Consider the following 16,661-nt stretch of genomic DNA (forward strand, 5'->3'; position numbering starts at 1 on the left):
GTGCAAGTTAGCAGCCGTCAGCGCCTCATCCGTGCGTCACAGCGCTGAAGGCACCAAGGCCTGTGAAGGTACCGGTCACATGGCCTCTTTCCTTCTTTCTCCTCAAAATCCAGCTTTCAGAAAGAATCAGGAGGTTAGGGAGAGTCTGCCTGAAGCCCGTCACCAGACACTGAGTCAGTATTTTCTGTATCAAGCCAGGCCTTCTGTTCAAGTTGTTTAAGTCTCTAAATATGTAGCTTGTGTTGGCCAACTTTAGTTTAGAGATACTGAGTCAAATAGCTTACTTTCTAAAACATTGTTTTTTCTTGCCTCTTTCAAAGTTATCAGAAAAGATGATCCTTGCTTACTGGAGAAATATAACAAAACAAGACTTTAAACAGGTAGTTTTTAAAGCAGATGTAAGCCATAGCTGGATAACACTGAAGTAGTTGGCAGAGATTTAGGAACATGTGCTCAGAGGATGTATCAGCCACCAGCACCATCTTTTGGTGGCAGTTTGCTCTGATGATAAATGACACCTATTTAGAATGTGAAGAACTATTTCTGTCCCTGCAAAGTGCATATTAAAAATAAATGTGGAAGGTTTTGTTGTGTGTATGCATATATATGAATTATAGAATTAATTATAACAAATTAATTACAATTAATTGTAATTATTTAATTCATTACAATTATATATTTTTATATATTATATAGTATATATTTTACAAACCTTTATATTTATAGAATGTGTATTTTTTAAAAGGAACGTAAAAGGAACATATCCAGGCTAGTTGTAACATACATTTTGATAGGTTAACTGCAGATCTGGAGATGTATAGCATTAGTTATAGATGCCTTGATGAGCCAGTGCTCAGCCATTCCCTTTCCCACAAACCACTGTAGCATCTGAGCTCCTCCCAGGCATTTAAAATTAGAAATAATCTTGTTCTTCCTTTGGTTTTAGAATATAGAAAGAATGTATTGATTAGTTTTATTAAGGTTTTCTTTTCATTGCTCATTTGTTTTATGGGTGTGCCGTGTTCTTCTGTTTGGAAGGCACTTTGCTGGCAAAGAAATGAGTTTTTCAATTAGCTCTGAGAGTTGGAAGCTCCTTAGATGATACTTTTCCTTCTTGGAGAATGAGTTCTGCAGTGGAAGGCCAGTCCATGGTTGCATGGAAGAAGAGGTGTTTTCTGTGGTATTTATAGACAGTCTCATGGAGGTGGAGGGCTTTGAGTATTAGAACGAAAACTGTGACCTGAATTTCATAAGCTCCTGAGGCAAGAACAGAGGGCAGAAAAGCAAGGCAGCATATTCACAGGAATCTATTGCTGAGCAAATAGGTGGTTGTCTGTTATACCTTTGGGATTTTTTTCAGATAAGTATGTCTAGATATAATTATAGAGAGCGCTGTAGATCATAGCAATGGGAGGATGTGAGGTCTGTCTTAAAAACATCCAGTATATATGTAGGAGTGAAAAGGTATTTATTGCTTTTTAATCAAACTCTGCTTAAAATCTGGTACCCAAATTTGGCTCCAAGTACTCAAATGTGACACTGTGTTCTTCAGTTTTTTATATGGAAAGATTTAATATGACTGGTAGCATACATGATACAAGGGTTTTCTTTAATGGAGCTGAATAATCTTGCCTAGCTCCGATGGCAGCTAATTGTTATTTAAGAGTTCCTGATGCCTTGTCATTCTGAGTTTGACTACTTTGTGACTGATGTCCACATTGTTCATAGCAACCGGGAATTAAAATAGACATGAGTCACCCCAAGCAATATGTCTCAAACCGTTCTAATGCCAGGTTCAACAAGATCTCAACTCTTAGCGGGAGTCCTGGGAAGAGACTGGATGACTTCTCTAGGACCATCGTTTCCATGGTAACTTCCGATCATATGAAGTGGCCTATTTCTGATGGTAAATGTTAGCTTCCAGTTGAAACCTGCACCACTTTCTCTGGGTAGCCCAGTCTGTCTGCTCACACAGGGATTACCTCCAGCTATTCACCGGGCGTTTCTGCTCACAGTGCCTGGTGTCGCATACTTCTCCCAGCCAGCTCCACCTTATGTCCTGTTAGCTGTGGAGGATAACAGCACCCATAGTCAACCAGACCTAGTTTAACAGTGACTTCTGCTCTTTGAACTCAGCAGTATTTTCAAAGTACGTGGCCTTTCCTATCCATAAAAAGTGAGAAGGAGGCAAAAGAAAGTCATCCCCTTTATTTTTATTTTTTTCCCTGTACTGCAAGTCTGTCTGGTGCTGCTCCTTTGATTCATTTTTCTTCTGTTTGGGAGTTCTGTACTCAGGGCATAAATTTATAAATTTTAAATGTGCCTGAATTATTTCCTTTATAGGTTATTAACCATGGAATCTGCTTCTTGCACTCAAGTTTATTTATTAATATATTCATATAAGAAAAGTAATATGACAAATGAAATGTCTTAAGCTATCGCATATTTTATTTAACTCTTTAATTACATTTATTATGGGAGGGAGGGGAAATGTGTTTAGCAGATCCTTTGTCCTCTTAGCTACCATTCAGCAGCAAATACTCAGTTTGGGTTTTGGCTGGTTAGACTCCAAGCTATGCAGTTTCTAAAGCATTGTTCTCTGTAGCATTTCTTCTCTTGGCTGCCAGAGTTAGGTATTCTGCGATCTCTTATGCAAGTGTGAAGTGCTTGATTCCTTTCTGTTTGACCTTTGGTACCCTCTGTCATCTCTCTGATTTGTGTTTTGGAATAGGTGTTAAAATATTTTTGACCATTTGTTTTATGTCTGTTTACTTCATTTCTGAAGAACTGCAGGACATAAAGTTTAAGTTATGAAACCAAAGTACCCTACCGGCTCATGCCTGACCTGCTTAGATTTATCACCAGATTATATGGAGAAGAAACATTCCTGCTGGAGAAAGTTTCTAGCAGCGAAGAGGCGAGGGGAAACACCCCACTGAATAAATAACCCTCTGCTTCCCTTGGCATGAAAGGAAGCCTCTTGAAGTGCCTGCTGCCCTGGGGTCACTTGGGCGCACACCGCGTGGGCCCTGACGCTTTGTGGCCCTGGGTTCAGTAGGAGTTCAAGGAGCTTTATGGACAGGAGTTACTTGTGTCTCGGAGCACGTGGGTGAAGAAGGGAGGTAGCATCTTCACAGAAGTGGAGACTGGCTCTGCCATTTGCTCCTTAGGTGAAGGAAACATGGGCCATATAGTCCCCACTCCTTTTTGTGTGGTTTTGTAAGAAAATAAGGCTTCTGCAGTTGTCTCTCCCCTTTCTTGCAGCTGCTTCAAGGTCTTCTGGCCAATTTCAGCTGAATGTGACAAGGGTTAGGGGCTTTTGAAGTATGAAATGCTTACACATCTTGTAAAAATCAGGTTGTCAGATAGAAGAGGGAGAACCTAGTAGTGCATTCATACAGTCAAAAGATAATCAGCTCACCTTTTATCAGACAGAGGAGAATCCACAAAGGGAAAAAGACTTTGGGAATTAGGCTGCATTCATTCCGGAACAACTATTTTAAAATACTCCTGTTCATAGAATTACTTCATTAAAAGAGGACCTGATTCCATTGTAAAATCGGAGGTAAATACTTTTTACCCTCTCTCTGAAGGTTGTTTTATGGTGCAATTTTATTTTCTGTGACTGATTTGAAAGGCCAGCCAACTTAGTAACAGTTGCTGCTGGAAAGGCGCTCTATGGTGTTATATCAGTATCTGATAATTACTGAAGTTCACAAGCCACAGTCTGTTTTTTTAAGAACATATATTGTGTTTCCTGGATCTTATTCTGCATGTTATCTTGCTTGAAGTTGGCTTTTATTTGTTTATAGGTTGCTTTTTATGAGGGATTTATAGTATTTGTGCTTTCATTCCACTTCTGTAGATGCAATCAGTCAATAAAATATCTGCTCTTGAAAGGAGATAAACATTTATATATGCTCGTAAGCTGTGTTTTATTAATGGATAGTTTATCTCTTCTGCAAGAGCTCAGAAGTAAAATAAAACTGAGGAATATACCCTGAAGATATTCGTCCTTGAGTCCTAACTGAGCATTGTGTAAGAGTGAAAAACTGAGGGGCTGCCAGCTTTAAGGATCTTGTTCCTATAAAATAATGTTTTGGTAAAGAGGGGACATTTTAATGCACTTTTCCCTACGTGTGGCAGAGGGACTTTTCTGAAGGCCGCCAGACTTGCCATAGTTGTTTTCAAGGATTGCAAGGGACCTTGAAAAGTTCAGAGCATCCTCCGCATGCGTGGGCCAGCTTTTACTTGTGCTGCCAGGTTGCACGGACTTGTCTGGTGCCTACAGGCTGGCTCTAAACCAAACTTTCTGTGTGACTTGGGGCAGTTTGCTTTTGACTTAATTTTTTAGTGGTTTTATCTAACTGAACTTTCTTCCAGCTTCCATGGGAGTCACAGGCATGCAGCATCTCTCCAAATTGGGTTTCTGGTCTCCTTTTCTCTTCCTTTTGTTTCATAGCTGGAAAGGCTGCATAGAGACAGTTTTCCCTGGGACTTTGACCTCAGTCTTTTTGCCATGGGACCTGTCTCAGAAGCTCCAGGTATTCATCATGTGACCAGTCACCCCCTATCATGGTCAGACGTGTATGCATATTCCACTCCCAGGCTAGATGTACATTTCCCGCATGGCCAAGCAGGTATTAAGTTATATGACCCAATGCTTGCATGTTTGCCATGTCACACAGTCAGCTCTGCACCCAAGAGATGGCAGGTAGGCTTGTTTTGGGGGGGGGGGAAATTTGGGCATTCCTTGCTCCCATGACAGGAAAAGGGGGCAGCAGGCCATCAGAAGAGGTGGTAGGGAGTCAGTGACTGACTATACCAGTTGTTAGGGTCACTAGGCTGCTCTTTTTCTGATTTCTCTGTTCAGGGGGAAGATCTTTAGTAGGGCAGAGCAGAAGCAAATGAAATTTCTGACCTTGCAAACGAACTGGAGAACTGTCTGTGAAGTGCAAAGCGTGCAACAACTGGGCAAGAAGTGCTGCTTCTTAGCTTCAACAGTGAGACTCACGGTGAGTGGCCATGTTTACAAATGAAGTGTTTTTTCATATTCCTGTGTGTCCAAATCCCATCAACTGAATGGAATTCACAACTTGAGTAATATTACTGTTAACTCCCTTCCCCAGTGGAAATATCAATAAGATAAAAGTATGAAAAGAACAAAACTTATCCTTATTATCATAGTTGCCTTTAAAACCCCCAGAGGGTTATTGGTAAAATTAAATAAAAGTTAAAGTTAAAAAAGGAATTGATGCTTATCAGCAGGCAGACTAGTCTTCCTAACACGGAATGCATGACTAAAGCATTTGAGGAGGGAACGTGTTGAAATTAAAACTATATAAACTAAGAAGCGGTAAACAGTGTGTGGCTGATATTTCTGTTGCCTTAAACAGATACGGTATTTTGTTTTGGAGTTGGTTTCCCTTTACCTCCAAATTCTGTTCTGTATCCTTTTGTTATGTTTTACTCACCCAAAAGAACTACATCCATCACATTTGTTCCCCCTCTTTCTCTCTGGACCTTCATAGCTTTAACACAAAGAGTTCTCAGCCCACGTATTTAGGAGTAGCAGCTCTGTCCTTGAGATGAGGAGTGCCTGCAGATGTAAGCATCCACATCGCCACTTGGAGGAACTGAGCTGCTGCCCCGTTTGCCTGGGAAACGGTGTCTGCAGAAAGCTGGATGGCAGTGCGCTTTGTTCTCCCCTTTGAATTGCTCATCAGCCCTCAGGAGAGTCAACATCTCAAGAGAGTCATAGCCCACTATTTTCCGGTGCCATGTTAATGGGATAGAGCTGCTAAGACTGAGGTTTAGTCAGGGTACTGTGACAGGATTGACCCTCTGGCTTTGCCACTCCAGCTCTTTGTGGAACAGGAAAGGAAATGTTCCCTCCATGCCACCTGGCAAATTTCCCTTCCCATGTTTTTCTGTGCAGACTCTTCATGCTCTTAGCATCACTCTCCCTCAGGTGCAGGTGGCCATATCCTTTGATTAGCAGCATTTGTTGTGGCCTGCAGTTGAGAGCGTCAATGACTCTAGTAGTCTAGTGGGAATCGTTGACGTAAGGGTAGGGGAGTCACTAGAGGATGGCTTTTGTCATGGATAAGAGGCAATGGGCACAAATTGAAACAGTGGAAATTCCATCTGAACGTAAGAAAACACTTTTTCACTGTGACAGTGGTGGAACACTCGAACAGGCTGGCCAGGGAGGTTGTGGAGTCTCCATCCGTGGAGATATTCAAACCCCACTGGACATAGTCCTGGGCAACCTGCTGTAGGTGACCCTGCTTGAGCAGGGGGGTTGCACTAGATGATCTCCGGAGGTCCCTTCCAACCTCAACTATTATGTGATTCTGTTATCTATGCCACATTTCAAGGAACCCTATTTACCAGAAGATCAGCAGCTCTTTTAACTGTTACTGGGTATCTTTTCTAGCTCATTTGGGGACCTTAACATGTAGTGTCAGAGGCACTGCTGTTTAAGACACTCGTAAAGTTCCTTTCACAAAATTGTTTGACGTGTGTGCCAGCACCCCTCATTCATCAGACAAGATGTGGGATGAAGAAGAACCGCATTTAAATTTGTTACTCTCTTTCCTCTTCCCTGCCCATTGTATTTCTTTTTGTTGTCATTTAGTCCGTTGATTTGCTTGTAGGATGGGAACTAAGGCAACAATGGGGTTTTTTTCTTTCTGCTTTCTACTTTAGCAAGAAGAGATAAATAAACCATCGTGCAATGCTTAATGTAATGCTGACAAAATGAGATTAGACAAGTAACTGCTGATGAATAATTCTTTTATGTCATTGGATGTGACAATGAAATGACTTTTTTCTGGAGTGGTTATTTGTGGTTGTAATTGGTAACCTGATCTTTATAATCCCTTAGTAATGGTGTCATTAGTGCTATGCCTACCTAATCCAAATGTAATTTTATATATTCCTTGTGATACAGAGTTATAAATAAATTGCTTACAAAATCAATCAAAAAATAAATATATCCTTCTCATTCAATAAACATATGTATAGAAGAAGAAAATATCCCAGCTGCTTGTGAAACCTTAGTAAGCAGCAGTAGCTACTACAGTTTAATTGGTTGTAAACTGCTCAGTTCTGTTTTGGTCTTATTTAATAGTAAGTAAATGATTTGAAAGTCTAAAGTGAAACAGAAGTTTCTTACACCACCAGTACTTGCTGATTGCTGGGCCTGTTCTGAAGACTTGTGATTTGCAAATCTGTTAGAATTTTGTTAGACTTGTGAATGTAATAATACAAAAAGAGCTGACATTTAATTGAGCTTTAACTGAGCTGTCAAAGCACCTTTTTCCCATGTCTTTCGTACAAAGAATTTTGCTTGAAAGGCAAAATAAAACCATGGATTAGAAACTGGGTAAGAAACGGAAAAATATAAAGGCATAAAATGGCAAAGGGTCAATATAAGGGTGCTGTGATTCTGTTCCAAGTTTGATAATAGTGACTACATTTTATTAAGGAAATGCTGGGCTCTTAGCAGCAAGATTGTAGGATTCATTCTGACAGTATTTTTTGTTTTTAGTAAAAAGCAGAAAAAGATATGAGGCATTTCATAGGAATGTGAGCAAATCAGCTGAATGTGTAATATCTGTATGGACAACTTCAGTATAATGTGTGTTTTAACGAGTAGTCTTTGAGAGTGAGGACAGATCAGGTATTTCTTTTCACTCTTGGTTATGATGGAGAAAACAGAAGGATTTTTGTTAATAGCCTAGTACAAATCATAAGCGCTATAGTTTCTAGCTTTAATTTGTGAAGCAATTTTGGATAATTCCTTTTTGAAGTTAGATGCATCCACTTGGATAATACTGGACAATACTTGATTTTCATAGATAAACCGAGGACCTGTGGAAGTCATACCAAAATTCACATCCCTGGTTCTGCAACATCTAACCAATTAAGTTAGATGATTAGACTGAGAAATGTTCTTCATCTGCTGATCAGCCTAAACATACCTACAGTGTAGTTTGGGAAAGAGAGGACTGTTTAAGCCTGTTTTCTTTGGATGATGAGCCTTATGTGAGTGTGCCCCTTCTCTTTCCCTCAATAACTAGTGGATAGGCAAACTACTTTCAGTCCAATTTGGCAAAAGGTTAAGGTTTCCAAGAGTTTAAGTTCCTACAAGTTCAATGAGAGTGGGTGCCCCTTGCATCCCTTAAGAGAGTAGGGAAATGACCCAGGAGAATGATACTGGAAACGAGGCTATGTTAGTTCTGCTGCGCAGAGAACAATTTGTTGGTAAGTCCTTGGCTGCAGGTCAAGGCAGCCCTACTAGTCCGATCCTGGCATGGATATGGTGGAAGGATTGTCCCCGGGTGAGAGAGAAGTGTCCTCGTAATGCTTGCTTGGCTTTTTTCCTTCATACGCAAACTTAAAACTATATGTAAGGCAGTCATGAATGTCTGCTTTCGGTATTCCGTGTTTCTTGTGGCTTTAATACAGGGAGTGCTGATGAACTGTGAAGGCCCTCTTTGAGGCAAGGGCAGGGGAGCTGATTACCTAAGAAATAAAATATTCGATTATTGCTTGAACAAACTACCAGTGCTGTGGGCAATAGCCTGCTTTTGGAAAGCAGTCTTCTGCCATGGAAACAAGCATGAATCTTGCTGGTAGCACTGTTTGAGAGTTACGGGGTTTGGGGGGAAGATCCGCTGTTCATTCTGGAATTAATGGACTAGTTCTCAAAACTAACACTTGGTATAAACCTTTGTGTGCAAATGTATTCTACCAACACCCATAAAGAACCTGTGTTCGGTAACTATATGATGAAAACACCAGTTACAGAGGTTAATGCTAGGAGTGTAGCAAATTTCTCTGCTCTCTCACTGAAGTTTGTTGTGGTCATTGCTGAGTTTAGGTTAGTTATACCCAGAACGCTTTGTATGTTTATATCCTGTTTCAGGGGAAGACTGGCTTGATGGAATGGTCTGTTTGGAAGGAATCTGTAGCTAGCAGAAGAAGCCAGACAGCGATGGCAGAGGAAGAGGTTTTAGAGGGTGCATGAGGAGGTGACATGGTGACTACTCAAAAAATAAAAACCTTTGAAAGCATTATGGATAATTACGGAATTTAAATTGGAAATGTTCTGTGCATTTTTAATACTTCTACTAAGGGAAGGAGTATAGCAGTTTTAATGTTTAATGCATGTACAGTAATAGAAGGCTGAATTGATCTCCATGGGCCCATTTGTTCCATTACTGTCCAGAAGGAAATAAATTAAATTCTATTTTAGACCATATTTTGGAACTGGACACTGTAGTGGGAAAGATCGGAAGAATGAAACATTGGAACAGATCTTTGTCAGTGAACCTGTCTTCATCTGTCCTGTAAAGCGTGATGCACATACTTGGTATGATGAAAGGAATAAATAATAATATAACGCCCCTTGGAACTGTCAGTGAGTAGTGTTTTGAATGAGAGAGGATCTTCTTAAGATTGAGATTTAACTGATTTATATTTTAAATGGCAGGAGGATCTTGAGTATAGAAAATTCATTAAACGAATTCCAGATGAATATTCTATCATTTATGCTTTTAAAAAATTCTCATAACTTTGCAGCCAAGACTGATTTCTCTGCTGAATGTGAAGAAAACCCACACCTAGCTTTTAGATTCTTTTATCATTTCTCAGTTAAAACCTTTAATACAATCTTGCTGAAGGCATTTAGGTTCCCCAAAGATGGCATTGCTTCAGCTTGTGATTTTGTTTTAGGGAGGAATGGGGATTGTCTTGGAATGGTGTAATCAGTTGCACAGTGCTGGTGCAGCTGGTCTAAAATATTTTACGATATTGAACTAACCTAAAATGTAATTATCTTGATTACTTGCCTTCTGGTTTCTGGTATTTCATATGCATGGTATCTTGGAAGCAAGAAGCGCATTTATCATACTTGAAGTTTTATTAATAAAGGATGAGAATGGGGGAGAGAACTGTCTGCCTACAAATGTGAAAAGGTAGTGATCACAGCACACTGCTGGTGACGCACTGCAAACTTTTTAGACTAGTTCCACAGGGTCTCATGTCTTGGTTTTCTCCTTTCCTTCCTACCTAATTTTAAGGAAGGAACTTTCTAAATCCATTCTGTTCCTTTCTTTCCCCCCTTGTTCTATTCCTCTTGTCCACTGCTGCCTTTCCACATTGAACCACAGTGGCCCTCACTTGAGTTCGTTAAATGAACTCTGCCTAGTAATTAAAATGGGTCGCTGGAAGGACGTGAAGCAATTTATTCAAGTTGCAGGCTGAAGGGGCTACCTGTACAGCTTTCCTGGTCCCTTACAGGAGGAAATGAGCTCAGAACTCAGAAGTGTCATTTCTTTTTGAAAGCATAATACACCATTTCTGGTTTTCCTGGTATAGAATAAAATGTATCTGAGCCATTCTGTAACAGTTTGCCAGATCTCAGGCATGTGAGTGAGACCCTCTGTATGGCAACATAGCCTGAGATTAAATGTACCAAAGCTATTGCAGTTAGTCTGGCATAAATGAGATCAAACTCAAGCCATCTGTGGTTTAACAAAGTGACGTCTTTATCCCATACCATTTTGTGACAGCCTGAGCTGGGAGGTTTTATGTCGCAGTATCACTCTTGTGAAAATTCAGCCAGAATTTCCTGAGTGCCAAGTGCAGGATGAATCTTATGAGGGTGCTTCTTTTGTGGTGAAATAGGTGAGCAAGAACAGGGTGTTTATAGAAAGTTCTGCCTACAGATGGGCTGGGCAGAAGGAGGGTGAACATCATGGGTGGCATTTCAGCTACACTGAAAAGGCTCGATGAAGCTGGAAGATGTTCATTCCTTAGCTCAGGTATCCCCAGCTGATTGTTCCCAGATCTCATGGGCTCTCTTCCAGCTTTGCAATCTGCATCCTTTCAGAGGCATATGATTGTCCAGGCAGCTCAGAGCAGCTACACTGCTTCAAACCAGATTGCAGGCAGAGATGGGATCTCCACTGTTGTTGAAACAGCTTGAGATATTAAGGCCACAGATGCATGCCATTAAAATGAATGTTTTTTTCTGCTCCTTCTGTGTACCACTTTTGAAAGAAGGAGGTTTTGGTGTTGTCTCTAGCAGTGACAGAACCTGTTTTGCGCATGTTCCTTAGGTAATGATACTTTTCCTTCTATGACTTATTTTAATGCTTATGATGGTTTTCTTTGGAATGGTACCAGCATAGAGAAGAGAAGAGAATAGCCCACCAAAATGAGGAAAAAACAATGTCTGAACAGCAAAAATTGAAACAGGAAGGACAATAGGATGACAATTGCTGGCCAGTGAGAAGACCAGCCCAATTAAATGAATCGAAAGGGTTTTTTACCCCAGTCATGGGCCTAGAGGTGTGACTTGACAAATTAGCATGTGAGCAATGTCTTGTTGTAAAGGTTCAGGCCTAGCTAGTTCCCAGAACCGGTGGGTCTGTAACTTTCTGCCAAGCTGCTAAAAAAAGATTCAGGCTATTCTCCTTATGAAGCAAACATTCCTACCTCTAAAGAGGGCCAGCTAAATAGTTCATCTCCTCTCCTATCTGATCCCGCTGAAGTATTTTCTCTCTTATCTTTTTAATTTTTTTCTTAAATGGTCATGTTGATCAGGTTCTCCAAGTGGTGCATTATACAGGCGAAGAGTCTACTTCTGGCAGTTTGATGTGGTTGAGGAGGAGAATTTCCAACTGAATCTCTCCCACTCTGAACCTATAATTAGAGGCACAAAAGTAAAAATGTGTGCCTAAATTGGAGAGAAGAGCTGCTGAGCTCCATGATTTGCTGACATTCCTCTGTGTGTGCTTATATATTAGTTAGCCTCCTCATTTCCCATCTAGTTCTTGCAATTTTAGAACTATTCTGTTGAGAAGTTTTTTGACAGATGAAATTTTTGGTGGGAGGGGATTTTGCTAAAAGTAGCTGTAGTCATTCGTCTGATCTCTGAATATTTGAAGTATATCTGCTCTCTTTTTGACTGGCAGTAGGCTGCCTACCCATTTCTTTCATATAGGGAGAACACCTAGTCTCAGGGATGCAAAGAGGAAGATTACCTCAGGAAAAAAGGGCATGGACATAACTGTAGCTATGTAGCTAGCTAGTAGATAGACTTCTTCCCATTTTCCATTCCGTGCAAGGAGGAGAGGTCTTCTGCCACTCCTCCATTTAAAGGATGATCAGAAGAGATATTTGACTTGCTTTGATTAATTGCCACTTTGCCTTCTTCCGACTGTTTTCCTTCCTTTATGGTGCTTCTTTGTTAACCTTCTGTGTTTTGAATGTGCCGTGAAAGTCGGGGTGATTGTGTTGCTAAAACCAGAGGGAACAAAGCTCCAGACTGAGGTGTCTAGTTACTGAAGTAAGCAGTGGTGTCAGCAGCTCGGACAGTGTGCAGGCAGTTTTGAGAGCCATGGGTCTTCCCTTCTGTTTCCCCTTACCATCACTTGAGTTGTCTGGATTTGGGAATAGGCTCGAATGTGTAAGGCACTATCCTCTTCCCTGTAAGAAGCCTGCCGCAGATTTGTTTCAAAGCTGGACGTGTCTGAAAGAATTCAGGCTTAGTAAAGAGCCTGGGGGAGAATTCCCATTTAAAAAGTATGCAGGATATAGATAATGCTAAAGAAACAAACAGAACGTGTCATGGTAAGACTGTTAAGAGCTGCACAGCAATTTAATTTGCCTCCCTGGAAACGGAGATTTCACTCCAAACTGAGAACTCTGCCCCTTTCAGGTGGGTTGTTGAGAAAGAAATCAAAGTTAAGACTCCTTGCAGCTCTTTGGCAGCTTCAAAAGGACTTGAAGTGATGTTAAATTACATTTGTCTTGCTCTAAGGCCCTCTGATGCTTCTAGATGGACAGAAATGTGAATGAGAAGTAGAGTGCTAGATTTTCCTGGGCTAACGTTTTTTGATTCCTGTTGTTTTTTTTACACAGGCATCTGCAGTGTACCTCTGTATCCAGGGAAAATGTTATGTATCGTATTCTTGAGTGTAAATTAATTGTTGAAAGCACTTGGATGAAAACATGCTGAGTGATATTTCCTGAAGCAGGGATTGGACTAATTCAGCTCCCATTCAAAGCAATGATAGGATTTGTCCATCTGCTGAAAAAGAAGCAACAATAATATTTGCAAGAGTTCTGTTCTGTTCTAGACTTACTCAAAACATCTTTTGGCCTGGGGTAAAAGTAGAAATAAAATAGGACTGGATGGGGTCGGAGAGGGCTCAAGCTCATCACATTGTCTGAAATCTCTTGCAGATTTTCTCATTTAAGGTAAATACCTTCTAAATTGCAGGTGCACAATTAATTTCTTCTCCTGAGCTACACAACTTTACCCTTATTAATAATAAATCTTACCTGTGGCACCCAGTGTGCTGGGTTTTGTACTTCCAAGTGCTCTGTAGTTTTCTTTGGACCTCCTGCGGGTTTTTGCAACTCTGGTTTCTCTGCTGTTGAAAAATTTGATTGTGGCTGAAACAGTGCCTCCGCCTAGATTGCTAATGGAAATATTAAATACAGAGCTCTCAATCCTATTAGCAACCCCCTGCAGTACTGTACTTGCTGCTGTTCCTCACTTTATGATCTTAGCAATTACTCTTTTCTGCTCCTTAAAGCTGAGGCTTCTTTTATCTTTTCTGGTGTGGTTGACTCTTTTGACTTTCTACAGCTTTTCGTGTTAGGCTAGAAACAGTTTGCCTTCTTTAAACTGATTCTATTTAAAGAAGTAAACCTGCAAGCTACATCAGATGCCAATAGATGATCTTGTATTAACCTGTTTCACCATCCTAAAGGAAAAGAAGAAGAAAAATAGTTTTTTGAGTTGCCTAAGTGGAATGTCAACTAATGGGTTTAGATGTTTTTCACAGTGCGACAATCTTGGGTAATATTTTAAATATGACGCACTCAAGATGTGTGTTAATTACTTTAAAAAAGTTAAAGTAGGTAGAGCTGAATATTGATGTTCCCATGGAGAGCGCAGAGAGGTTCAAACTGTATTTAGATTGCACTAATACGCAAATCTTAAAGGTTCTGAGAGGAGACATATTATTAATGAGACTGTCTTTACATTTGACTGTGGGAGGAGGAATGAAGTGATGGAGTCCCTTCCGTAGAAATGCTTGTTCTTAAATGCCTAGCATCCAAGATCAAATGTGTCCTAGGGAAAAAGGTAACTCAGTGTTGTCAACATCAAATAGTATTCCAGTCATAGATCCTTCCTGTTTGGAAATATCAGGAACTCTATATGCGAGCTAAGTTTGGTTGATGTCTGTTTTTTTAAATAGATGCTTCAGTGTAAAAATCTTATCTAGCAGGTTAGCGCTCATAAAAAACCCTTAATTTAAATGCTTTTTGATATCATCTTTAATGTTTTGGTATGGCTATTAATTAGTCATAAATCTTTATGATTTTTATTATATTGCTTCTTTCCAAAACTTTGAATATTTTAATATGAGCCATTTCATATAATTTCACTGAAACATTGCAAAGCATTATGTTTTCTATCTATATTAACATGGCAGAAAGTAAATAGGCTTAGAAGAAAACAAAAGCCAATTGCTGGCAGTACAATTATAGGGAAATGACAACACATAATTGTGTGCTAAGCATAAAATATCAAGGTCAGTGGGAAGAGATGCTGGGGGAATCATTGCTGAAAACTTCATAGACGAAGGGTCAAAAATTTAAGATGAAATCATGGAAAAGAATATTATCATGTTATTTTGTGATCAGCTCAGGCCAGTGTCATTGCAAGCTCCAGAAGAAGGTCTTCCTCAGTTGCGTTTTCCTGCCTCTACCCCTCACACCAGTGCTGGTTTTCATATAGGGAGCTAGCTTAGTTCACATGAACTTCTCTTTCCTTCCACCAGTCTCTCTTTCCAGTTATTACATGTGCTGTCTACATCCCCAAGGCTTTTCTTTTTTCTTTTTTTTCTTCCTTTCTTCATGTCCCAAACCAAGTAAGCTATTGTGGCTAATTCTGCACAAGTAAGTAAAATGAGAATAGGGCATGGGTTCAGGCACTGGCTCTCTAGCTTCTGTACTATTTAATTGCTTGCATGTTGCACAGTTTTGAGCACCATCTGATGCGGTACTAGATGGTATTGAGGGACAGTTTGTGGGGCAGCGTGTGACGGAGTGTTCACAGGAGGTGGTTTGGATGTGGACATGCTGCACTGTGAGGAAATGAAATTTAAACATTGGGACATATTAGGTTATATCCCAAACGTAACTTCACTTTTGAAATGAATGGCTCTGAGCTGACTCTTCCCACTCAGGAAGGAGATCTGGATGTTAAAACAGCTAGTTTCATGAAAACATCAACCTGGTGCTCTGTAGTAGTCAAAGCAAATTGAATGTCAGAAGAGAAGAAGTAGATACTAAAACAGATCAGCACTGTGAGACTATAAATCAATGGTTTGTCCACACCTTAAATATTATCTCCAGCTTCTTGTCTAACAAGTATCTGTTGGAACTGGAGAAGGTTTGGAGAATGGCAGTGAGGGTGGTCAGAGGTCTCGGTTGGCATTTGTACAAGGAACAGCTGAGTCTGCTGGGACTGTTCAGTCTGGAAAAGAGATGATGTAGGGGAGAGATGATGCTAGAGGTCTGCAGAATCCAAAATGGTTGGGAGGGAGATGGGTTGCTCACTGCCTCTGCTGGTACAAAAATGAAGGACCACCAAAAGAAGCAGATCTGAAATGAGCAAAGGTTTTTCACCCGGTGGACAACTGAGCTGTGGAAATCCTTGCCAAAAGATGCTGTGGATGCTAAACATTTATTTGAGTTTAAGGTGACACTGGATAAGTGCATGGAAGAGAAGTCCAGTGAAGGTCTTTAAATACACGAAAACACATCCATTTCAGGAAGTGCCCTGATCTGAAGGGAGGATGAGGGAATTCTTGGGAAGTATCTTATCTGCTTGTCCTGTTCTAATTTTTCTCTAGATGTATACTTATGGCCACTGGAGACAGGTTGGTGAACCTGTGGTCTGATCCAGTAGGGATGTTCTTGTATTCCTATCCAGTTTTAAGGAGGTGTTGTCTGTTTTTTCTCATCTTTCCTTACCCCGCTTCCAAGACTGTGCTTCCTTCAGGGTAGTGTTTCCTTTTCCTATCTCACTTTGAGTGCTTTTGTCAATAGAAAAAATAATAAGCATGCTAATCCTTTGTCAAATCCTACAGTATTTTGCTTGCAAAGTGAAGTTGATTAGAGGCTAAGCAGAACACTGTGCATGCTGAATAGCCCTCTGCAAGACCTTAGTGAACGTTAGTGTGAAGAAACAGAAATACAACAGAAAATGAATGTCTCCAGCTGTGCAGTGGTGTGCTTTTTAATTGTTCTGTGCTGGAGGATGGAAAAACTGGTTTGGAATAATCTGGGCGTTTAACAGTGCTTTGCTCACCTTCTTTACAGCGTTCCCCCTTTTCTTCATAATATATTCCTGTAGAAGAAAATAATAACCATCCTGACAATTGTTCAAATTTCTTTTAAGAAAAATAGAGTGAGTACATAATTAGCATGGAGATTTAAAGTAGATTTAATAGTTTACTTTTGGATTATGGTAGCATTTTATTTTTTATGATTATGATCCATGGGAAGTTTGTCAAATGCTCCTCCATCTTCATAGCTTGTGAGATGAGAGAGCTGGGACAGGA

The sequence above is a fragment of the Apteryx mantelli genome, chromosome 3 (assembly GCF_036417845.1).
Source record: "Apteryx mantelli isolate bAptMan1 chromosome 3, bAptMan1.hap1, whole genome shotgun sequence".
NCBI lineage: Eukaryota > Metazoa > Chordata > Aves > Apterygiformes > Apterygidae > Apteryx > Apteryx mantelli.